Below are 26,321 nucleotides of genomic sequence, written 5' to 3'. Positions count from 1 at the left end.
AAGCATAAGGAGGGGGGAAATGTGGATAGTTAGGGCCTGGCGGTCGGAAGATGTCGCGCTGTATGGAAAGGTAGGCCCCCCCCTCCTCTCCTGATAACCAGTAACGTTTAGCCCATGGTGTAAGCAGACGGAAGTGACGCTGTAAACCTAAGCTATATAATACAGTGCTACCCGTCAATAAACGCCATTTGCTGTCCACCACGTTGGTGTCTGTGAGCTGATGGCCCGAGCGGCCGGTGGGTAGGTCGCCGTGCCGTTCCTGAACCAGGTCGCCACGCCAACAAAGGCAACAATTACCCTCACAAAATCTTTCCAGGTGTCCTGGTTTTAGCTGGGATGGAGTTAATTTTCTTTCTGGTAGCTGGTGTAGTGCTGTGTTTTGGATTTGGGATGAAAATAATGTTGACAACATACTGATTTTAGTTGTTGCTAGGTAGTCAAAGACTTTTCAGCTTCTCATGCTGCCGGGTGCATGGGAAGCTGGGAGGGGACACAGCCAGGACAGCTGACCCCAGTTGGCCAAAGGGATACCACATGCCATATGATGTTACGCTCAGTATAGAAGCTGGGGGAGTTGGCCAGGGGCAGCGATTGCTGTTCAGGGACAGGCTGCATATCTTTCATCAGGTGGTGAGCAATTGCATTGTGTATCACTTGTTTTGTACATGTTATTATTAACATCTCCTCCTTTGCTTTTCTATTAAACTGGCTTTATCTCAACACCTGAGTTTTCACTTTTTTCCCCATTCTCCCCATCCCACGGCAGGGGTGTGGGTGGTGAGCGAGCAGCTGCACGGTGCTTAGTTGCTGGCTGGGCTTAAACCACAACACCAAGCAGAAACATCTTGGCTTCTGTGAGGAAAAAGCTACTGCAGAATGGTCAGTAAACAAGTTTCTTCTTCTGTGCATCCGCCAGTTCAATTGCCAGTCTTTACAGCCACAACAAATACAAGCTTTTCTGGGAGGGCAGGGAGATTAGACAGTGTTCATAATACTTAACAAGTATTTCTCAACAAAGTACTTCAACACTGATAATATTTTGTAGTAGAAAACGAAGCTAAAAATGATCATTACATTATCTAAAATGCACTGTGTCTCATGAATTGCAGCTCTGAGAGCCATCAGCCACTCTATTTATTTCAGCAAGGGCTGTTTGGAACCTCTGTTGGAAAATGCCTCATTTTCTTCAAGTTACTCTGTAAACCACATCTCTGATGTCCACAAGCATGAATGAATCCTGAAGTAGCCTGAGCAGGAGCACTGCATTCTCAGGCTGGCTGTAAGGTAGCAACAACTGGCTTGCAGCTCTCCTCCTTGGTCTAGGACCCAGGGCGAGACAGTCTCCCCTACCGACCCTCCAAAAAAAATAAACCCCCCACAACAAAAAAACCTCACCACCCTTAAATCACTGCCAAGCTTGTTTCTAAAAGTGAGTACCTGATTTCTTTAAAATCCTATTCTAAAAAGGGAGCAGGAAATTCCTGGAAGTCACAGGTTAGCACTCTGGCAAACTCATAAACCACTGCTGGTTTCCATGGCTTGCTGAGACCACAGGCACTTTCACATCACCATGTCATGAAGGCACTACAGTCATTCATCATCCAAAATTAAAACACTTACTCTGAAAATGGATCGCTCAGCTGTTTCACATGTCAAACGAACCTGTAGGAGGGCAATGCTATTTCATTGGGGGCTGAGGTGAATGAAAAAGGAATTAAACTGAATGCTAAATTTAGCACTACCCACAGGAAACCAGGGTCTCAGAAACCAAAACTGATGAATCTCACAATGACGAAGTATTGGATTACCAGCCTGAATGCTCCATCAGTTTCAATTTTTTTTTCCCAATATTATATAAGGAAAGTCTCCCTGCTCAGTTCCTGCCTGTCAAATAGGTGCCAAATAATCAGCTGCATACCAAGCAGGCTATAGATAGACAGCAGTGACATCGCCTTATGAATGTGACACACAGGTTTTAAGGGCCAAAATATTAATTTCAGGTATCATGTTTTTTCTTTAGCAGAAGGCTAAATAGCTTGCAGTATATGAGCCATCACCCAGTTTTACCTGTTCTGTTGCAGTGATAGCAAGGCAATTTGCCACTGCCACTTCTACTAATCTGTCTCCAAAGCAGAAATGAATTAACTAACATATCTGACAGGACATAGTTAATTGAACCTTCACCAGCAGTTTCAACGAGATTAATTGACAGGATCTTTTGAAAACCCTTTGACAGCCTGACAGCAATAGAAGTTGGAACGAGGGACTACCTGGTGCCCTTTTCTCTCTGCTTGTAGAAATGCCAGATACCATGCCACACAACGAGGCGGGAGGTGGCAGAGCTGGCAAGATGCTCCTTCCCCAAGCACATCAGGGTGCTATAGGGCAATTTTCACCCAGGCATAGGATGAATAGAAAGGAAGCCATGAAAGTCAAAGTAGAAACAACCCAGCAAATGACTCTCAGACTGTAAGACAGCTAATTCCAGAGAGCACAGGAACAAGGAGATGTGTCTGCCGGTACCTGGGCACAGCTCGTTCACACAGCAGAACATCTCTAAGGCTCTTAACAACACAATGCAATAACTCTCATTTTTGCCAGGTAATGAATTCCTAAAAGTAAAAAGGTTTATCTCTCGTGTTATTATTAAATCCATCCCTTTTTTTTTGGTTTTTTTTTTAATAAAAATGTTTGAGACCAACATGGGAGACGCCTTACAAGAAGAGAGGTATTTGCAGGATCATTACTCTGCTAACGGCACCTCTTCCCCAGCAGAATTGTTTGCTAAAAACAGCGGATGTGGACAGTTTTAGACAAGCAAGCTGTATATTTCTACCACACTTTGCCAGACTAGAATTGAATCCGAATATGCTGTCAAAGGAGGGCTGATGTCAGGCAACTAATTCATTCCATATTCCAGGCTGCTTGCTTCCAACAAGCTCATTTCACAGGACAGTTAACAGAGTCTCTCACAATGAGGATGACTGCTCAAAGCACTCAGGGTGATGTTGTTTTAACACCAAATCTATCCTGAGATGGTTGACAGAAGTAGTGCCATACAATGCCTGAGATTTAACACAGTTCCTAAGAAAAAAAAAAAAACCACAAGGCTTACAAAGGTTAGTGGTGTGGAACAAGACATGAAATCCGACATCAACATTGCTGTTCCTGAAAGTCCAGTTACATCTCTTGATGCTGTGGGTATTTCTCAAATACTATGCATTCACACAGCATTTTATTTGCAGCAAATATATATCTATGTTTGCAGATTAATTTCAGGGTAAAGATTTCACATGTGAGATTATCTAGTATTATTCCATTTCTTCTGGTCCTTGCACACTTAATATATTCCTGGTTATATTTATGTGGTATAAGATATTCCATTTCATTTTCTTGCAGGGAAACCACCCAAAAGCGGGTAAATAACTCACTTCATAGCACCAGTTCAATGCATATATCCTGATTTTTATGTGGTATGCAATTGTTTATGTAGTAAATATTTATAACATAAGGAAACTGAAGATTATACAACGTTGCTACAATGAAAATATTTTGAAGCATTAATGATGAAAACGGAACAGAGTTTGAACAGTTCTCAAACACAGAACTTTTCCCTCCTGTTTTGCAAAAGTGATTTTGTCTTGGAGCCACGATACTTGAACTCATCCTAGATGTTTCCACAACCATTTCTGAAAATCTCCTCTCTCTCCTGCCAAAGGTCCGTTAACTTCATTACTGCTTGGATCCTTTGAATTCTTTTCCAGGTCACTAGGTATGTAAATGTAACAGAACACCCATAATGTGTGGTTTGTCCTAATTATCAGAAGTCATCAGTATTGTCATGGTTGACTCATGAACCACATCTTTAACAGCACAAAAAATATTAGCTCCATTAATTTGGTTGTAATTTATTTCTGCAGCCTTTATTTTAACATCTATACATACACAATCCCATGTTACTTGGTCAACAGAGAATGAGTCACTTGCTGTTACGCTGCTCACACTTTCATGCTCTACTTGCATTAGCAATTAAAAAGTATTAATTGAGCAAATGAATTGCACTAAATGTCAAGATCCATTTTAACTCATACCTAGCTATTTGTTAGGAGCAACCACTGAATTGTACCATCACTATGGTATCTGTATGTCAAATGAAAACATACATTAAGACTACTTTTGTCAATATCGCCTTGTTGCATCAATTGCCTATAAATTGCACTTCCCTGTCACCATGGCAGAGGGACAGCACAAATCCTGCCGTGTTAATGGTGGCTACTTTGCTTCGTTCTAAGCACCAGGAGATAAGAACATCTCATCTCAAAATAATTCTTAGGTTTTGGCAGTTTCCCTGAATTTTGATAGAACTTTCACAAACCGTCTCAGTCAAATATCGTTTGGGCCCCTTCAAGTATAAGGAAGCTTGTCCAAGAACAAATTCCCAGATGCTCCCACATATCTAAAACAGGTGTGTTCATAGCCCAAGTCGTTCAGTGTTAAAATAGCGTTCCCTGCTCCCCCACCTTGTGAACAGCACAGGTGTTGAGTAGAGAACAATGTTTTTAAGTGCTAAATTTGCAAATTCCTCCTGAGATTTTGCACAAGCAAAAATCTAATTCTGGATGTTGTAATTAGTAGAGGGACACCTGTATGTGTCAGCCAAGCCTCCATGCTCTCTATAGTCTGTTTGCAATTGCACTTAACAACGTGCTTATTGAGCGTACAAACATTTAATCTATAACATGCAACTCCCTGTAACTGCTGTTCTCCTCAGTGAGGACCAGTAGAAAGGAGTGAGAAAACCAGAGAGGCTGCACTCGGATCTGTTGCGCTGAGTTCTGCCAAAAACATCAAGGTGGGTAAAAAAAAAAATAAATATATATATATACGTGGAAAAAATTGCTTCCACAGCTATAAGAGGGAGACTCGGTCATGACAGGCAATCTAGATGTATGTATCCAATTAGATGCAAGTTATTAGGTCTGCTACACTCAGAGAGGGAAAAGAAAAACCTGCATAAACACTGAATACTTTTACCTTATGCCAGCATCAAACCAAAGCTGTTGAGCATATCAGCACTCACATGAAGTACTGAGAAACAACTCTAAAAGGTCCAAAAAACCACACCTCTTTCCTCCTCCACCTCAGATGAAATGAGGTTACATGCTTACGCGAATTCTGATGGGCAAGTGCCATTCTGGAGTCCAACTAAGGTAGTGGTGCTGGAGGACTGTTGAACAGCTTCTAACACTTAGATTAACAAAACATCGAAAACACTTCTACATTTTTAAAAAGTTCATGACATCAGTTATGTTGGAATACTGAAGTTCTCTGAGGCCATCAGTCTGAGCATCTGTCACAGCTACTTCATGGCAACTATATGAACTGAATCATGAAGCATCTTGGGGAAAGCAGAGTCCCAAAAAAGCCTGTGATTCATTCTACAGTGTCCTGCTGCTTCAGCGGAGTGAGTACTTTTACCAGCACTCATGACAGTGAGCAAGCCTGACTCGTCAACCTGATTTTTTCCAACTCTGAACTCAGAAACCTGTAAGAAAACTTATTCATGGTTGCAATGCATGTGGGCTTAGAGATTGGTAGAACTGATACAGAAACTGTTGGAGTTTTGCAGCAGTGGTCATCAGAACTAAGTAAAGCATAGTATGCACTCGTTGTTTACTGAATATTCATGTTCTCTGAATAGCTTGGGTCAGTCCCCACAGGAAATTGAGGGACCTTGTGCACCCACTTCAAGAGGCTTGATACAAGGCCCTTCATTTAGATCCTTAAAAAAAAAAATTAACATAAGCATCAAAACAACGGTTCTATCTATGCTTCAAGAGTAGCAGGTGACAGAGTCATGTCTTCATCTTGAATGCTGTATTTCTTCAGAGTACATCGAGTAATCAGACTTTGAAGAAATGAAAAAAAAGAACTATATGAATAAAAAAGCCTTCTCTTTAAATAGCACAGATTTTTTCCGATAACTCACCACATCACTACTGCCCTCCTTACTGATATGTTGGTATTGACAATGCAGTGCCAATGAATGTAAGAAAGACTTCCTGCAGACAGAATCCTACTTACAGAGTTGGACTGAAGCTTCAAGCAGGACTCTAAAGAAGTCCCTCTAGAAAATAAAAAAATATATATATGTATAATAGACATTTGAAAGGAATACATCTCCCAGCCATATTATCTTCCTTCACAAGTGGAGACTGCAGGACAATATATGGACATTAGCCATTTGCCACTGCTATAGACTTTCTGAATTTCTTCTTCAGGCAGGCTGCTAGTGGCAGAAAAAACCAACTACGCATTGTCCCTTTGTATTGGAAAGGAACATAAGAAGCAGCAGCGGCAACCGGGTCCCTTTCCTCTGCCCATTCGAACGAGTCAAGGCATGACCTTGATCTTGCAAGTTTCTAATTAATACTCTGAAAAAGAAAGTGATATATACACATCCAATCCAAAATATGAAAATGAAGAAGGTTTCCAGGCTGTAAAGCTCAAATATCAAGCTCCTCACAGCTGGGCTGAGTGGATCCTAGGATCCTTTAGAGTCAGCATCAAGCACCACTGCTGCACAAGCACAGCACAGTTTGAGATTTGTGATTAATCACACACCTTGGAACTCATAAAATAGAAAGGACCAGAGACAGAAATAAAGCTGGTCCGCAGACAGACAGATTCCAGCCTACCTGCTTTTTGTACTTCTGTCCATAACTCTTGAAGCTGGTGCTTTTCCATGCCATTGAAACTGTCATTGCATTGATTGCTTCAGTTGCCAAGGAAACCTAAGGGATGATGTTAATGGATACTATATAGGACACTGAAATGCTTAGAAAACAAAATTGTTTGACATTCAAAGCATGGTGTCACAGTTAGTTGAAAGCTAGCTTGAGTCTTAGCACAGAAAAGAGAACCAGATAGGATCTATTCCTTTTCTTCTGACATTTTTATTTTTGTCAGATACTTACAGCTTTATGCACTCCAACTGGTTTGACTGTCAGCATCACTTTGTAGCCACTTCTCTAGCTTTATTTCCAAACACAGAAGTTAACACAGAGTCACTCTAATTCTAAGCAGTGGAGACTAGGCATTTTTAAAAGCATCATACATGATGCAAAATAGGATTTGACTTTGGGAATGCTCTCCAAAAGTCAGAATTCTTAAGTCAAAGACATTTGATTTAAGGTGCTTCCAGCTTTGCTTTCATGAACTGTTAAGTTATAGAAGATTCTTATAATAGATGTGGTAGATCTCACAAACCAAACTTACATGTTATAAATTATTACATTTTCAGGAACCTATGCTTGCATTTAAAAATAATTTTAAGAGAGACAGATTTCATAAAATGTAAGAAAGTATCAAGGAATTGGAAATGATTTTTTCCTTTTTCACAAGCTATATGTTCACAGCATGAATCATATATCTAAAGCAGCCACACAAGCCTGAACTTATACCAGTGAAGGATCAAGCTCCAGGCACATATTTATTTACAGAAGGCTTGCGGAGTTATTTCTGCACTGGAGCCACAGATGACCCACAGTCAGACACCTCGTTGCCATGGAAATATCACACCACCACCCTCTGCCTTGTTCCCATCCCAGATCCTCCCTTGCATCCCTTGTGATCCCTGCCTGCCACAGCTCCCATGGGCCCCTGGTCCTGGGCAGGCAGCAGCTGCTGGCAGGACCCGAGCACATTTAACCCTGTCTGGAACTTCCAGGCAGAGGAAGGTCCAGAAAGTGAATCTTTAGGCTTATGATATTTAACTGAAAGTCTTCTGCCACCTGACATTCTTATGCACACAGAGATCTCTAAAGTTGTGTCTTCTTGCTTAGTGTTACACAGAAGTAATTACAGAAACTAGTGCGCTTCTATGCCACATATAGGGGCTGCTGATTAAGTAGGAAGTCCTAGCCAATTAACAACAATTCATTCCCAGGGGAAGGAAAGAGAAACAAGATCCTATGGCTGCTCGTTATCATGGGAGAGCCATTCCCATAGGCAATGCAGTGATAGAGCTCAGAAACTGCATCCAAAAAACAACAACAAAACCACCCAAACCACACCAACCTACCAAAAAAAATAAGTTGAAAGAGACAGGGGAGCATAGGCTCCACCTGAGCACACAGAATCATAGAATCTCTCAAGTTGGAAGGGACCCATAAGCATCATCAAGTCCAAAAAACTGTTCCTCACAGGGCGACCTAAAAACTAATCATGTGACCAAGAGCATCATCCAGACATTCTTTGAACTCTGACAGGCTTGGTGCCATGACCATTTTTCTGGGGACCCTGTTCCAATGATTGACCACCCTCTCAGTGAATAACCTTTTCCTAATGCACAGAAGTCACACAGAATTGTTTCAGTTGGAAGGGACCACTGAAGGTCATCTAGTCCAAACCCGCCTGCAATGAGCAGGGACATCTTCAACTAGATCAGGTTGCCCAGAGCCCCGTCCAACCTGGCCTCAAATGGTCCCAGGGATTAGGCATCTACCACCTCTCATGGCAACCTGTCCCAGTGTTTCACCATCCTCATTCTAAAAAAAATTTCTTCCGTATACTTAGTCTAAATCTACCTTCCTTTAGTTTAAAATCATTACTCCTTATCCTATCACTACAGGCCCTACCTACTAAAAAGTTTGTTCCCATTTTTCTTATAAGCCATCTAAGTCCTGAAAGGCAGCAGCAAGGTCTCCCCAGAGCCTTCTGTTCTCCAGGCTGAACAACCCCAACTCTCTCAGCCTTTCCTCACAGGAGAGGTGCTCCAGCCCTCTGATTGTTTTTGCAGCCCTCCTCTGGACCCACTTCAAGAGCTCCATGTCCTTCTTGTTCTGGGGGCTCTAGAGCTAGACACAGGACTAGAAGTGGGGTCTCATCAGAGCGGAGTAGAGTGACAGAATCCCCTCCCTCAACCTGTTGGTCATGCTGCTTTTCATGCAGTCCAGGACACAGTAGGCATTCACAGAATCACAGAATGGTAGGGGTTGGAAGGGACCTCTGTGGGTCATCCAGTCCAACCCCCCTGCCACAGCAGGGTCATCCAGAGCAAGCTGCACAGGACCTTGTCCAGCTGGGTCTTGAATATCTCCAGAGAAGGAGACTCCACTACCTCCCTGGGCAGCCTGTGCCAGGGCTCCGTCACCCTCAGAGGGAAGAAATTCTTCCTCAGATTCAGACGGAACTTCCTCTGCTTCACTTTGTGCCTATTGCCCCTTGTCCTGTCACTGGGCACGACTGAAAAGAGTCTGTACCCATCCTCCTGACACCCACCCTTTAGATATATATAAGCATTTATTAGGTCCCCTCGCAGCCTTCTCTTCTTCAGACTGAACAAGCCCAGCTCCCTCAGCCTCTCCTTGTAGGAGAGATGCTCCAGTCCCCTCATCATCCTCGTAGCCCTCCGCTGGACTCTCTCCAGTAGCTCCTCATCTTTCTTGAACTGGGGAACCCAGAACTGGACAGAGTACTCCAGCTGGGGCCTCACTAGGGCAGAGTAGAAGGGGAGGAGAACCTCCCTTGACCTACTGGCCACACTCCTCCTAATGCATCCCAGGATCTTATTAGCTTTCTTGGCAGCCAGGGCACACTGCTGGCTCATGGTCAACCTGTCGTCCACCAGGACACCCCAACTCATGTTCAGCTTTTCATCCACCAGTACCCCCAAGTCCTTCTCCTCAGGGCTACTCACAAGCCCTTCATCCCCCAGCCTGTGATGACACCAGGGATTGCCCCAGCCCAGGTGCAGGACCCTGCACATGGCCTTGCTGAACATCATGATGTTCACGTTGGCGCACCTGAGAAGCGGGCCTACGTGAACCCAATAGGAGGGATGGTTTCTGGAATCCCATTGGGAACCTTGGAGACCTGTTTCAACCTCCACTGGAAACTGTAGTCAACAGAGCCTGAACATGCTTATCAGGAACCTCTGCACCAGCAACAGTCCTACCACTCAAGATCAAGTAGCATAGAGCAGCCTAATATTGTTTTCTAGCAGGAGGGCTATTCTATACACCATCATTGCTAACTGGGTAAGTACGTCCTATGCATTATCCCAGTCCAAAGCATCAGAAGGACTTTAGGTGATTTTTGCGTCATTTCTGCAGATACAAAGCTCTGCATAATGGAGAACCATTATTTCTTTTTTTTTCCTGTTGCACTCATGCCTCTACTTTAGACTCTCTACTCCAGTACTGTACATCTATTTATGCATAAAAAAAGTCTTGCTCCTTCCTAATATAGCAGATAGGAACAAGGGCCTAAAACAGCAGTTAGAAAACATAGGATTCAGCAAGTTCATTGGAAGAAATATGGGACAAGGGTCCATTATACCATCCAAACATATATAGGACTTTAAAATCACTAGAGCACTTCCATTGGCACCACCTGGTTGCAGACATTGACTCTTGGTGATATTTCAAAACATTAAGAAAACCCTGAATTATCCCAGTGATTGTTCTCCGTACCAGCACACTATTCCATTTCCAGAAAGATAACTCAATTTTACTCTGCCTGTGAGTGTTAAACTGCAACTTATCAAGATACACATATTTGAAACAATTTCAGTATGAGACCATTAGCATCACTGTTTAAGCGAAGGAAAAATAAGTTATGACATTTCCAAGTCAGCTTTAGGCAAAACACTTGAAGAAAACACCTTCCCTTCCCACTACTGCCCAGTGCTGCTGCTCACCTTTCAGTCTCCTCTGTGGCCTCAGGAAAGAAAGCCAAAAACAGTGCTCTTAGCACTTTTACAGCTTGTGAGATTTAAATAACTCTTTTCCTGGTTGAGGCTGAAGGACTTTTTTTGTTATTCTTATTAGTCCCAGCACTGAAAATTAGCCCACTCCAATTAAGGCTTCAACAAGAAGTAATGTCTCCCTTCAGGGAATACACTGACATTTTAAATTAAGAAACATTCCTGCTAACAAGCCTATAAATCTTCCCAATTAACTGTATTCTCCACTAGTTTATGAGTCTTCTGTTCCATTTGACAATCCTAATCTCCCAAGGGGTGCAGGGAAGGACGAGACCTCTGTGGAAGCTCCTATCCATTCCTTGCAGCAGAAAGAGATACAGACACCCTCACTGGCCATATTTTTATTTGACACATCTGAGCCAAATGGCACCTCAAAGCCCAGGTACCTTTCAATGCTGTCAGTTGAAGAGGCATTTAGTCAGCCAATAGACCCTGTGACACATTTCTCGCTCACTGTAAAGAAACTCTGTGTCAGCACCTCTGGAAACGCAGCACCAAGTAACTATCCCACTTCACACACTTCTCTGCCACAAATTATTCTCTTTCTAGCCAAAGCTTTCAGGGAACACAGGGTCTGCCTTAGGAAGCAGTGTCTCATAAGGGTGCTTGCTGATGCCAGGTGAGGTAAGCTGGAGGAGAAAGCTGGCACAAACATGTCTGTCAGCAATGTTAAATTTAATTTTTCTTCTGTAATATAGGTGGGTTTATTCCCTTTTAATACATTAAGAACACAGTATCTGAAGAGAGCTCTGCCTTTTTTGAAAGACAGCTGTCAAAAGCTATCATTCCGAGTCAGATGACGCAAGCAGGGGTACTGCCTGACACTCCTTAAAATCACAGCCAGCCGAAACACCACTTTGGCTGCAGTGAGTGTGAGAATTCAGTGAGCTTAAGATGCAGTCCTTACTCTAGGGTAGAATCATAGAGTGCTTTGGGTTGGAAGGGACCTGCAGAGGTCATCTAGCTCAACCACCCCTGCAGTGAGCAGGGACATCTTCAATCAGACCAGGTTTCTCAGAGCCCTGTCCAACATGGCCTTGAATGTTTCCAGGGATGGGGCCTCCACTACCTCTCTGGGGAATGCGCTCCAGTGTTTCACCACCCTCATTGTAAAAAATTTCTTCCTTATATCTAGTCTAAATCTACCCTCCCTTAGGATAGAACAATGTGACCTGATGTATGATGTCGGGTACAAAATGCAAGTGTCTCACAGCTCGCTGGGAAGGTGGTTAGGACAGAAAAGGCAAAATGGTCCTCTGCCACAGGGTGGTTTGTTATATTTCTTCTTTGGAAGGAATGGGTGATGATGTTCCCCACCAACATATTTCTTTGCTGGTTTGATTTTGGAGTTATTGATTCTTTGGGGGGCATTATTGTGGTTCAGATTTTTTTTTAGGATTCTGAAATACAACAGTCAATCCAATAAGCTCTGCTAGGGAAGATCTGTATGAGGTTCAAATCTTTACCTCTGAGGGCAGCCAAGAGGAAGTCATGCTGACTCCCTTTGCCTTACACCCAGGGATGCTGCAAGCACTCTCCTGTTGTAACAGAACAGGTTCTTTGCTTGGAAAGAAGGGGTATTGTTCGTGCTTAAGTAGCATTTCTTTACTGAAGTACTGCATGACCAGGATCATGTTAACATTTAACCTAAGCTCAGAGACAGAATATCTTGGCCATCTACACTATCCATTTAACCAAAGACAAACTCTCCTTCTTGAAGGAACAAAGGAAAATTGGCAAGAGTAAGTAGCCTTAAGTTGTCCTTAGGTGACATGTGACCACATATGGATAAAAGGAGTTAGGGTACTTCATCCAGAAGAACCACGGAAGACCACCAGAGACCCCCAAAAAGGAGGGAGACATGTACAGAACAGTCTGAAAAGGACTTGGGAGCCAAGAAGAATGATGCCATGTAGTTGCACAACTTATGTAAATTAAAATGAATATGTATTAGATAGGTAGAATATCCATGAATTTAATGTATAAATGTAATGAGGAGTCCAGCCTTGGGAAGTCCACCGAGCAGCCAGGCCTTAATAAAACAATACCTCTCCTGAGTGTGTGAGAATTGGCTTATTCACACCGAGTAAAGGAATCTGCTTTTCGGACAACACGATACTTTCACTCATTCAACTGCAAGTAACCGCATCTCCTGGCAAGCCACGAGGCTGGCACACTACTATTTTGTTTGACTGTGAGATTCACGTTCTTTTTTGTGTCTGATTTTCCCCTGCTGCACAGAGGCTTTGATAGTGGAAGAACATTAGCTATTTGCCTAAGCAATCGACTAACATTTAGACAACTCGTGCATGAAACTTGCTTCTCGAGCATAAGATGACCTTAGAGACACTCCTCATTGCATACAAACACACATATCTGTACAGTGCTGCTGTCTGTGACTGTAACCCACTTTCTCACCTATTTGAGCTCTGCACTGAGGCAGACAACTGCTCTGCGCCACCCCACCACAAACACACGCCAACAGCAAACGTCCAGGGTGAGGGATTAATCAGAGAGGCAGAAAAAACAGAACAGGACAGAAAGAAACATCAAGTATTTAGAGCTAGAAGTGTGCAGCATGAGAGACACAGAAAGTAAAGAAAACACAAGTGACAGAGCCTACCAACACGGTCATGATGAAATCAAGATGACAGCATATATATACACTACATATTCCAACATAGTATAGACATCCACATCCCAACTCCAATACCCAATGTCACTCACACAAATTCCCAGGGTCACAGCAGCACAGCCACAACGGCACACGAAGCATGATGGTGCCACGACAGCACATGTCTTGCAGAGGTGACTGTGCCTCACAGTACTGCGCAGACACACCCCCAGAGACCCCAGGGTCACCATACCTGTTCACTGAGGGGGTTGTCTTCATTAAATCATAGAGTCATTAAGGCTGGAAAAGACCACTAAGATCATCAAGTTCAACAACCAACCCAACGCCACCATGCCTGCTAAGGTGTGGTTATTTCCAGTCCTGGGCCATGGTACCACAAACCGGGCTCATGGATGGAGCACCCTGCTTTGTGAATGTTTGTCAACTCTGCAGTCACTTCTTCATTCCTCTTTTCCACCCATCTCTGGCCCTTCTTCTGTGAGCACTCCAGACCCTTAGCTATACAATGGGAAATGCTGCTAGGCTTTCTTTGGGTGCAAACTCTGCCAGGAGTAGGATAAACGCGTGCAACCAGGAGTATCTCATAATTTAATTAAAATAAACAATGGTGTCTTGAAACCCTATCCCAGAAAATAAAATCTTCAGTATTTATATTTTGTTCTTCAAGTTGCATGTCTTCACAGCTCTAGTAACACTTTGTGCCAGAAGGGCCAGGAAGTTGGGAAAACACATCCTGATTGCTGAGGATTATTAACATGGGTACAGACTGATGCTCCTGCAACAGTACGCTTCAGGACTGGAAGCCGTCAGCCCCTCTCCTGGCCCACAACACAGAGAGCACTAGTGCTTTGTCCCCAGGTACAACCACACAGGCACAAACAAAATACCTCAAAGACATTTTAAAACCTAAATTTTGCTCATTTAAAAGAAAAAGAAACCAAAATTATTTTGAGGCATTTATTTTCTCAAGGCTATCGTCCCCAGAATTGGGGGGAGGGGGGTGCAGTGGGATAGGGAGAGGGACGAAAGGAAAAATCCCAGAACACACCACAGGTCCTCCCAGTTAAAATGCAGCATGTGTCTTGGCCTCCCTTAAGTGTAACACCAAGCAGAGTTTCTGCAGCGTGGCCTTCGCAAACCAAATACCATTAGTTTATCACAATTAAGAACAGCCCTGTGCTGCCAGCTCCAGGGCTGCTGCAGCTGACTTCAGACTATGAAGCGAGAAGCAAGCATCCCTTCCCAAGAAGCTCAGGATTGCTGGAAAGGCAGGCAGTAAAGTGAGTCTTTCTGCAAACCCTTTAGCCCATATTTTGAATCCAGCAGGTCTTTGTGCATCAGCGTTGCTCTGAGGAGCATCTGTATTTAGAAGATCCTGGATACAAAGTAGAAGAGACACACACTCACATTACAATCTCTCACAAAAAAAAGATACTCTCACTCCAGTAACAACAGAAACGCACCACCAACTAAGCAGGTCTGTGTTTACAAAACCTCCGATGCTCAAACAGGTCTGTTTATCACTCTGCATTATTGCTGATCTTGATGCAGCTTCTTCTATTGATCACACGGCAGCAATAGCTATTGCTGCTGTGTGAAAATCTGTATCGTGATAGAAACCTTTCCGCAGATGAAGGTAAATGAGAGCGTTTGCCTCAGTCAGGAAACACCGTCATGCTCCAATTAATTCAGAAGAGGCAGAAAATGGAGAACATATGGCTTCACTCTTACAGAATCAGTTAAAGGAAAAAAACCAAACATGTTTGCTTGTATTTTCACTACTAAGAGAACACCTTAATGTGTTTGCTAAGCATTTACCACCTCTCCTAGAGGCACAGACAGCATCTTTTCTAGGTACAGTTCACTGATGTTGAACATGATGAAATCTCAGACCCAGAGGCAGACCACATGCATGATCCTTTGCTAGTTAAAACAGCTATGGTCGTTATAAATCTAAATAGGAACAAGAAAAGAATAATTCAGAATATAGGTTTCTAGTTAATCACTGCAGTGACCACAATACCAAGAGTCATTTCATTAACCAAACACAATGCGAAGATTCAGTAACATTCCAACACATTTGTCCTTCATAACAACAGAACAAGAAAAAACACATAAGAGATTTAACATCTCCAGCAAGACAGCTCTGGAAATTACTTCTTGGTTCAGCGACTCCTACCTCTTGTTGTTAAAGTTTAAGCCTCATTCAAATAAGCAAAGCAGCTGTGTTCTGGGTTAAGTTTTGGAACTGTAGTTTTCAAAAATCTACAATTTTGTCTGGATAAGTAAATCAAGAAAGTCTGTACAGACTCTGGACAATTGCTTAGTGGGACACTGCCCAACACCCAGGGGCCAGGGTGAAACATAGATTCCCACTTCTCCCCCATGTGACAAGAAGGGAGCCACTGTACATTGCAGAAGTGCTTTGGACCTGCCTAACAGTGGAGAGACACCAGGGGTAGGGCACAACTCTCTCTCAATGGCCAAACCAAGTGGAAGATAAATCAGCTTAAAACCCAATACTTTGAGAAGGTTTCCCTCTTGTCAGAGGCCCTTACTATTAAAAAATATTTCTGAAAGCTTCGTAAGAAGCAATATGCTCATAAAATAAAGCTTTTCCCACCCCCAAAAGTCATGCCAGCAAGTCCTTCCATTCCTTGCGAGTTGCAGAGCCTCACCACAGCAGAGAAGAAAGTGCCCTTGTGGGAGCTGGAGGAAGGACAGAGACCCTCCCCAGGGAGCCTACTTCTTTTGAAAACATATAATTTAGAGTATGTTATATGTTTACTGTTATTGCTTCCCATAATAAGTTGCAAATCCCCAGGATTAATCTCCAACCTTAACGAAGAAATGGGGTGAACTCCTAAAAGTGATGGGGCAGAATAGAAGTATCTCGGAGGGTTCCCAGATGTCCACAGCTTGGAGCCCAAGAGGTTGGGATTGCTCCACACATCAACTGATAACCCTCCAGCCCATGGAAGCACCCAAAATAAAGAATGAAAGAGGTGGCACAACTAGTTCAAATAGCATAAAACACACAGAAGAGTTGTATGGGTGCCACCATAAAAGGACTCATCTGAAGTGAACATACTCCCTACCACATCCACCCCTTCAGGACAAAGGGCATCACTGGCATCTGCTGTTAACTTCCCTCTTTACTGATGTGGCAGAAAGAGCAGGAACCATCCCAGGTTCCCCACAAACAGGTGACTTGTAGCTGACCATCAGCTACCATCAGCTTCCCTCCAGCTGTGGGAAGTGCCCCTTCATCCCATGCACTGAAGGGAGTATCTTTCAGAGGTGCTGTTGAACTCCTTAAAAACTGAAGAGGTATTTAGAGACCCAGCTAGTACAAAAACAGTACCAGTTAGCCTACCTCTTCTCCTGCTGCTGTCCCTGGAGGAGTTTTTCTCCCTTTGCTATGGTCGTGCAGACCTGCAGATGTCATCTAGCCCAAACGCCCTGCAGTGAGTAGGGACATCTTCCACTAGACCAGGTTGCTCAGAGCCCCGTCCAACCTGGCCTGGAATGTTTCTAGGGATGGGGCCTTCACTACCTCTCCAGGCAACCCATTCCTATGCTTCACCACCCTCACTGTAAAAAATTTCTTCCCTATGTCTAGTCTGAATCTACCCTCCCTTAGTTCAGAACCACTACTCCTTGTCCTGTCACAACAAGCCTTGCTAAAAAGTCTGTCCCATCTTTACTATAGGCCCCCTTCAGGTACTGGAAGGCTGCCATAAGGTCTCCCTGGAGCCTGCTCTTCTCCAGGCTGAACAACCCCAACTCTCTCAGCCTTTCTTCACAGGAGAGGTGCTCCAGCCCTTGGAACATTTTTGTGGTCCTCCTCTGGACCCACTCCAACAGCTCCATGTCCTTCTTGTGCTGAGGGCTCCAGAGTTGGACACATGGCTCCAGGTGGGGTCTCACCAGAGCAGAGCAAAGGGGCACAATCACCTCCGTCGACCTGCTGGTCACACTGCTCTTGATGCAGCCCAGGATACAGTTGGCCTTCTGGGCTACAAGGTCACATTGCTGGCTGATGTCCAGCTTCTCATCCACCAGTGCCCCCAAGTACTTCTCGGCAGGGCTGCTCTCAATCCCTTCATCCCTCAGCCTGTGTTGATTCTGGGGGTTGCCCTGACCCAGATGCAGGACCTTGCACTTGACCTTGCTGAACCTCATGAGATTCACGCAGACCCACTTCTCAAGCTTGTCCAGGTCCCTCTTGATGGCATCCCATCCTTCTGCTGTGTCAATTGTACCACTCATCTTGGTGTCAGCTGCAAACTTGCTGAGCATGCACTCGATCTCACTGTCTATGCCATTGATGAAAACATGAAACAGCACCAGTCCCAGTACGGACCCCTGAGTGACACCACTTGTCACCTGCATCCATTTGGACATCGAGCCGTTGACCACTACCCTCTGGCTGCGACCTTCCAACCAATTTCTGAGCCACTGAACAGTCCACCCATCAAATCCATGTCTCGCCAATTTAGAGAGAAGGATGTTGTGGGAGTCCGTGTCAAAGACTTTACAGAAGTCCAGATAGATCACATCTGTTGCTTTTCACTTATCCACTGATGCAGTCACGCCATCATAGAAAGCCACTAGGTTGGTCAGTCAGGACTTGCCCTTGGTGAAGCCATTGCCTTTGGTGAAGCCTTGGTGAATCCTACAAGATTACTTTTTAGACCACTGTGAATCATTTTTTTCACAAACTTTCATCAGTCCTTTTGCATTGGGTCAACTGCCACTCATGAAAAGCTAGGATACAGACTCAATTGCTCAAGTGGCCATAACAAACAAGGCCCCCTTTGCTCATACAGTGAGGTTCATAAGCTGCTCAGCAGGAAAACAGCAGTTAGGACACCACTCAGGTTGCTTCATTGTGAACAAAAGGAAGGTGGTTGAAGAATGAAAACTGCAAGGATGAAGGATTGTCATGTGCCACCTCTCCCTAACACTACGTACTTTTCAGAATCCTCCCAACATACAGTCTCTGAATCTCATCCCAGCTTTTCCTCACATCCACATCCCATGCTAGCAGGTGCTTCCAGCATTCTCCACTGGATAGCTCACCTTCTTCACAGCAACTTGATTCAAAACAAAGATGTTCAAGAAGGAAACATTAATAGTAGCTCTCATTCCTGGCATGTTGTGAAAAAGCAGTTTGCTTTTGAGTCAGGAAACAAAGATGACAGCAACAGAACAGTTGCAGGCAGAAGCAGCGCTGGCTATGAAAGACAGGGGCAGTTTGGAACAGAAACTTGGTAACATGAACTTCTACTCTTGAAAATGAGCACATCAGAAATCCTAGTCAGTGGCCTCGATCCTTTCAATACACCCAGTCACATGAGGCTTACTTGTGCCTAAGGGAATCGCCAAGGTCCATGGCCATAAGCTTTCTACATCTTGTATCCCAAATACTAGCAGAACTACGTGGGATTCAAATTCTACTGTAAAATCAATGCTGCACAGGAGCCCCAGGATCAAAAGAAAATGCAAGAAGCTTGATAGGTTTTGGTTATGTTTTTTTCAGGGTTATTGGGGGGGGGGGGGGGGGGGCGGGCAGAGGGAGAAGGGAGGGTGTTGGGTTATTTTTGATCTTCCTCAAGTGTGCTGTCCTCATCTCAGCAAAGACAGCTGCCCACATCAGTGAAGTTGCCTGGGTGTTGTACTGTTTCAAAAATTACATGCACACAAATGTGATTATATATATAGGCAGCATGCTCCTAAAGGAGTGAATTAGGGACACGCAGTCACTCTGTACTGTCTAGAGAGAATGACTTTCTTTTTTTCTTCTCCATTTTAGCACACTTAAAAGTCATGGCTCCTAGATTATTAGAATGACAGCCATAGATTTGCTCTTGGGCTGGGAGCATTATTTCCTCCCACCCTCCATAGTTCCAGCATATATACACTGAGTAGTTCTGTACCATAAAATGCCATTACAGCTTCGTAGCTCTTCCAGAGTTACCAGACCATCCTGACCCCTAAAACAATTACTGCTGTCCCTCCTTTTCTGCCTCCTGCCTTTTTTCCACGATTATTTTCTGTTCGATATGAATTTCCTTCCATCAGTGCCCATGGTAACACCCATAGAAATAGCTGCTGGCTAGACAGGGGCCATGAACAACTCCCCAGCCATGGAAACCTGCCAACATTTGTCATAAATATAATAAGATGTGCCACAGAAGCAAGAAATGTAACAGCACTTCTACTCTCTTGCACATTCTCAACACATTGTGGTAGCCAGAGCAATTTGTGAACATGGTGAACTGCCTGTCTGGCCTTTTTACATTTGTAAGCATAGGGATGCACCTTACTGGCATGTTCAAAGAGTCTAGGACTATAAATTGAACTAAACAGATACATATTATTTGATGGCTAATGAAGGTAAGTCATCATGCTGTCAAAGATACTACTGTGATAAAGATGTACAATAAACAGTCTGCCTCATGCTGAAAGAAACACAAAACTGTTTTACATTGGAAAATTTTGAAGACCTACACTGAATATTTAAAATTCTCTGCAACTAGGGATATGAGTTTTGGGTATAGGAGGGTTGGTTGTATTTCTGTTTAAGTAACTTTCGTTACGAGATTGTGCTGGGGTGGGGGGGGGCAACATGATCATATCACAAAGAATTAACGATGGTAGCTTGGAATCCGGCAGTGATTTCATTTAAAATAATCACCAATTGCCTCCCAGAGTATCTGTTTACTGAGAACATCACATGATTAAGTTTACAATGGCCAATAAGAATAAGTAGCAGACCCAGACTTATCTGGAAAGCAATCAAACTACATCTAAACTAGAAGATGTTGAATGCAATAAAACACAGATACACATGCTGTTAGGAGGTGCCACACAGGGAAAGAGAAACTTTCAGCTTGCAGCAGAGAAGTGGTCCATCTAGACCTGCATGGGAGTCCAGTCCAGGTCTATGTGCACTTTTGAGAAAGGCACAATAAAGTTCGTGCCTGGCTGCCACGTAACACTCAGCTACTCAGTCATTCCTCCCCTTGAATCAATTGAAGATAGCTTATGCCCTAGAGCACAGAGATTCACATCCCTTATTTAACAATCAAGTCCAGATCCTCAGCCGCTATTTAACAGCCCTTGCCCTTAGGTTACATATTTTCATCTGAATGCTTTCCACTAATGCTCGGAATGGTTGGTCACCTGTAAAAATGATTCTCCTTTCCAAATCCCTGTCAATTTACAGACTATAAGCCTGTGGCTGCACCAAGCCTTGCACATAAGTTTCCGACATAGACACTTGCTAATGGATGTATTTTCACATTCTATATACAGGACTGCTTACCAAAACAAGGAGATGATTACCATAATCGGTAATACTATTGATAATTACAAGGCTTTATTTTCAGTTCCCCAAAACATGCAAGATCTAACGTGTTCTGTATAATCCAAGGTATGAACTTCAACTGGTGTACTATAGCAGTTTGACAGCTGCACATGTGCACACACACCTAAGCCAACACTTTTCAACCAGAGCATCCTCACACGGAGTTTTATGGATCTACCTACACCTATATAATTATATCCACATGACAAACAACGGTAGTTCTTTTAAAGTGGGATTCAGTCCTTCACATCCCAAATTAATATTACCTTCTTTCCAAGTCCCACCCTGAATTGCTGAAGATGGCTATTCCTTCTCTCACAGACCTAGTTAAGAGGCGTATAGCCTCAGCCTCTCTAAGGCTGCCAACTTCCAAACCGCGCTTTGTCATGTCAGCCTCCTGGCCTCCTCCTCGGGTTCACAAGGCACTGAAAAAGGTCCAGAGGCAGAACTGAGTGAACACGCAAAGGTGGAGACCTAAAGAGTCTAAAGAGGTGTTGTGAGAAGCAGCAAGTCCCCGCTGAGGCTGCGGCAGGAATCAAGGGACTTTCCACCGCAAAGAAGTGAAATGACAACATTTAGCCGATCCACAGCATCTTCATAAGAGAGACTCTTTCATTGTGTTTTTTGCGGCACATGTAACTTCTGCCTTGGGTGTGAAAACCCCTAACTCACCACCTCAGAAAGGTGGTCTTCTCCTTCTTAGACCAACGCACCAGCAGAGTTTAGCAAGCAAGCGAACTGACGGAGAGGACTGCAGTAGCAAAACAGCAGTTTCATTCGTATTATTAGTCCTGTGACAGAGTCAGTCAGCCTTTATACTCCTGTAAGATCACAGGACTATTTGCTTGGTTGGTAATTCAAGATTCTCAGGCATTTTTCATCCGAGTCATTCCTAACAGCCTCTGACTCACTAAGCAAGAATAAATACAGCTTCTGCTCCATTCACCATTACTAAAACTGTGGGAAGCAAGCAAGCAGAGCCTGAGCACAGGGGTCCTAACCATACCACCTTCACAACTCACAAGCTTAACATAAACCACACTGGTTTCCTCTAAACGCCCAATGAGTTAGGCACCACCATCATCAAATTAGTTGTAGAATCAGTAATATCAAGTGAACTGCTAAAAGCGGTATGTCAGTAGTTTCTAGCACTTTACTAATTACTGTCTGGGTAATGAAGCTGAACCTTTTCACAGTTTGGTGTTACTGCAACAGATTTGCCTGACATAGCCTAAAGACTCAAAGAACATGATATTTCTTTAGGAGTTAAAAGGGAGGTTAATACCCGAGTACAATTTAAAGGATACAATTAAAATCTCACTTTCATGCTTTTCTAAGAAACTCGTCTCTCAGGATTTTGAAGAACAAAACCTAGCCAGGAGGATGAGAGAGATGTTTCACTAAGTAACAAACCCAGAACAGCAAGACGGAAATTAAATCCATACACTACCATCCCCAAGAACAGAAAGTAGCAATAAAAGGAAACCGAGAATGTCATTGTAGGGCTTGAGGGAGAAGGTCTTATGATTATATTTTTTAAAACTAGCCACGGAATTGAAAATCATCTTAATGATTTAGGTATCACAAAAAGATATAGAAAAACCACTGTTCTCTCTGGGTTTCCATAAAAACACCATCCTTGGAATAAGACTCAGTGGTTATAGAAGATGCCTCCTTGATATTCCTTCTCAAAAGCAGTTGGGAGTTTAATACAACTTCTAAAAATAATATATTTTATATATATAAAGAGGCAAACACAAACTAGATGGCACTTTTTGACCTTCTGGACTTTGGATTTTATGTATTAGTTTATGTAAACCAAGTAAATTATAAGTTCTTGATACATGTACGTCGCCCACCACCTGCCATCAGGTTTACACTGCAGGTATTTGTTTTAATTTTATTAAGCTGCCCACTTAACGTAAAGAGCAGCTATCACATGGATAACTGATTTTGGTTACTTTCCTGATTTTCTTTACAGTGAATACAGCAGGACCGCGTGCCCCTTTGACTTTCAAAACATAAAATTCCAGGTTAACACCTTCCCTGTTTCTGCCCTTTCCTTTTCACACCTTTTCCATTAAAAGCATCTTTGATAGAAAGAGTCAGGGGTTGAGTTTGACTCAGGTACACATAAGACTGATGAATCACCAGGAACACAGAGGGTACCGGCACGAATTACTTTGGTGCAAGATGCGCTCACTTGTGCGGCTGAACCGTGCTGCAAACTGCTGAGGACAGAGGCAGCAGCACGGTTTACGCTACAGAAAGCGAAAGTGTTGTTATATGAGACAAAAAGGTTAAACCCAGTCCCAAAGCAGTTCAGACTGAGCTGTGGCTATTTCCATGGCCTTTGAAACAGCATTCTTACCTGAAGCACCCATAGCATCTACCATCACTGCAGCATCCACCACTTGATTTTTAGCATCTTTTATCCCAAAGGCATCTTTGCTGTAGAACACCTGCATGCCCACAAAGCGGTGTCTTACATTTCCTTTGCTGAGGAAAACTACATTCTCACTTCACTTTTCAAGCTTACCTCTTAAAGTTGTCTCCACAGTGTTCAAGGCAACGCACTGCCAGATTTCAGTGCCAAGAGAAGCAAAGGTCACAAGCTTTAAATATTAACATGCTTGAATATCAATCAACTAGAGAAAACTTTGTAGTGAGCAGAGAAATGATCTCATTGCAGGAGAGATATTTCTAAAAGTCGACTAACCAGCAGAGCAGGATGATCATCTCACAGCAAACTTAGTATTTTCCAAGCCAGCCCAGTCTGAACAGGAGTGACAGTTCTTGACAGATCTGCTAACATGTACTGTGAGAAGCACATGAGAAAATATTTTCAGAAAGCACCTAGAGTTGTAAGAATCAATGGATGTTAATTTTTAAACTGACATATGAACTGTGGCATGTATATTCCAGTGCATGGGACTGCGAACCTCAGATCAGACATGTTTAGGCACCTGCACCACAGGAAGGACAGTGTCCAAGGAGGCGGAGGTGGATCTCAAGGGGCTAGAGCAGCCTGTGGAGACACTCAGCACTTTATGAATTCCCTTTTCAGAAAACATAGGAACAATTTATGCTCAAATTCAGTGCTCTTCAGCCATTGTTTTAAAATCATGGAAGGCCTCATACGCAGATTTCTCAGAGATATTTTAAGTATTTAAATCCCATTATCATGCAGGGGCTTTCACAGATCAGAACTTCAGCATGTAATTCAGGGGTTTTTCAAACGTGCCTTTCTCCCTTTGGCTCCCACGGGAGTTAGTCATAAAAAAACATGTAGGACAGAACTAATTATAAAATAAAACCTGACAGAGGTGGTCTTTCTTAAGGAATTTCTTTGGAATAACAATTTTAAGAACAACTATATGTAACTGTATAGCAGAATTCACAGTTATAAAAACAGTCCCTATTATGCTAGACAAACTCTCGCTGAGCAGTATCTCCTGTTCTCTTCAGTGTTAGCGGGCAGCTGATTATCCCATTTTTGTAGCAGTCTTCACAGAATCACAGAATGGTAGGGGTTGGGAGGGACCTCTGTGGGTCATCTAGTCCAACCCCCCCTGCCAAAGCAGGGTCACCTACAGCAAGCTGCACAGGACTGCATCCAGGCGGGTCTTGAATATCTCCAGAGAAGGAGACTCCACAGCCTCCCTGGGCAACCTGTTCCAGTGCTCCATCACCCTCAGAGGGAAGAAATTCTTCCTCATGTTCAGACGGAACTTCCTCTGCTTCACTTTGCCCATTGCCCCTTGTCCTGTCACTGGACACCACTGAAAAGAGCTTGGCCCCATCCTCCTGACACCTACCCTTCAGATATTTGTAAGCATTTATAAGGTCCCCTTGCAGCCTTCTCTTCTTCAGGCTGAACAAGCCCAGCTCCCTCAGCCTTTCCTCATAGGAGAGATGTTCCAGTCCCCTCACCATCCTTGTAGCCCTCCACTGGACTCTCTCCAGTAGCTCTTCATCTTTCTTGAACTGGGGAGCCCAGAACTGGACACAGTACTCCAGATGAGGCCTCACTAGGGCAGTGTAGAGGGGAAGGAGAACCTCCCTCAACCTGCTGGCCACACTCCTCTTGATGCATCCCAGAATGCCATTGGCCTTCTTGGCAGCCAGGGCACACTGCTGGCTCATGGTCAACCTGTCGTCCATTAGTCTTGAAATCTTATGCCTCATCTTCAGTTACATTTTTTTTTTTTTTTTTTTTTTTTTTTAAAACAGAGAACAGTTCTCGCATACTTCCTTTGACAGGCATATTTCTGAAAGCTTTAGTTTTACTGCCCCTGAATCGCCAACACACTCTTTCTGGGCTTTTCCACACTAAACATAAGAATTCAGCAGTGCTTAAACATTGCCAAGAGGAACATTACCTTGTACACAACTTTCCTGCTTAAAAGCTTTGGAATGGTATCTCCCCCATGCAAGAGCATCATATTGATGACTAGTTATGTTTGTAGTCTCTGTTAGCTCTTTTCCAGGTACTTTATTTCTACTTCCCCTCTAGCTTTCTTCAACCATTTTAAAAACTAGGCTTCACACTCACCCATTCTCTGTTCTCCAAGATGACACCCATCATCTAATAATCCTTATGAGGTAGCTGTTAACGGCACCAGACCTGCTTTGGCTCGCTCTGTGACCACCCCAGAATGAACATGTGCCAGTCTGAAGGAACTTGACTTAGCCTTTCTGATAATGCCCTTATAAAAACACTGCTTAGAACAGAGTTGTTCAATGGCAGATGCACCACTGCAATCCCAAGATGTGACTGTAACTCACACATGTGCTCAAGCCAGACTTAACCGTGGTCATCTGGCTCAGTTTTCGTGATCTTACCAAGGCACATTGCCACCTACTTCATGGCCCTGAAACTAGGTCCTAAGTGACCACAGCTACGCATTCCTCCTGATGTACAAACACCACAATATTTAACTCCTAGATTCTCCAGCAGATATCGCCTGAACCACTGGAAACAGGATCTTCCACATCAGCCCAGGTGAGATTTGTAGTAATGTCTGAACAAAACATGAATAGGAAGGGCACCAAGTCCACAGGGTTTATATATTCTCCTCTTGTGTGTCTAGGGGAGCAAAACATTAACACACACATAGGGTATATGTGTTTTCAAAAGACCCTCATATTTATTGCTTATCAGTACAAGATTTATACATGGGTAGGCCTGTAAATGTATTTACCCATATCACTGAAAATTCAAGAGTGTAGAATCTAAGAACAGAGACCAAAGAGAGGAAATCAGTGAGAAATGCCACGTTGTGACCTTACCACCCAAGGAAAGTGTTAATGCCTAATGGAAGACATCTCCGTGGTAATCCAGTTAGCTCTTAAAATGCAATTATAACTTCACAGCAGCCTGGACTAGATAATTTACAACTTCAATACTTCCAGAAATCAGGCAGAATCTTGGTGCAATTAAGCAATTTATTTCTTGATTAGCAATGAATATAACAAGCACAGGTAACATGGAAGAAAATATGAAAGTGTAGGCTTTTGAAAAGTGAGTCAATTAAGGAGTT

At 43.4% G+C, this 26,321-nt stretch overlaps 1 long non-coding RNA gene across 1 annotated transcript in view; it reads right to left on the bottom strand.

Annotated features, from left to right (window-relative positions):
• LOC142360765 (uncharacterized) overlaps positions 1-23,346 on the bottom strand; it is a 169,088-nt gene extending 145,742 nt beyond the window's left edge. Inside the window, exon 1 of the long non-coding RNA XR_012763342.1 lies at positions 23,318-23,346. This is a non-coding gene — a long non-coding RNA (uncharacterized LOC142360765). The remainder of the gene's footprint in view (positions 1-23,317) is intronic.
• Positions 23,347-26,321: the final 2,975 nt, after the last annotated feature.

The sequence above is a fragment of the Opisthocomus hoazin genome, chromosome 3, assembly GCF_030867145.1.
Source record: "Opisthocomus hoazin isolate bOpiHoa1 chromosome 3, bOpiHoa1.hap1, whole genome shotgun sequence".
In the NCBI taxonomy this organism is placed as follows: Eukaryota; Metazoa; Chordata; class Aves; order Opisthocomiformes; family Opisthocomidae; genus Opisthocomus; species Opisthocomus hoazin.
Note: the sequence above shows the minus strand (reverse complement) of the source record. Positions and strands in the feature narration are given on the sequence as shown.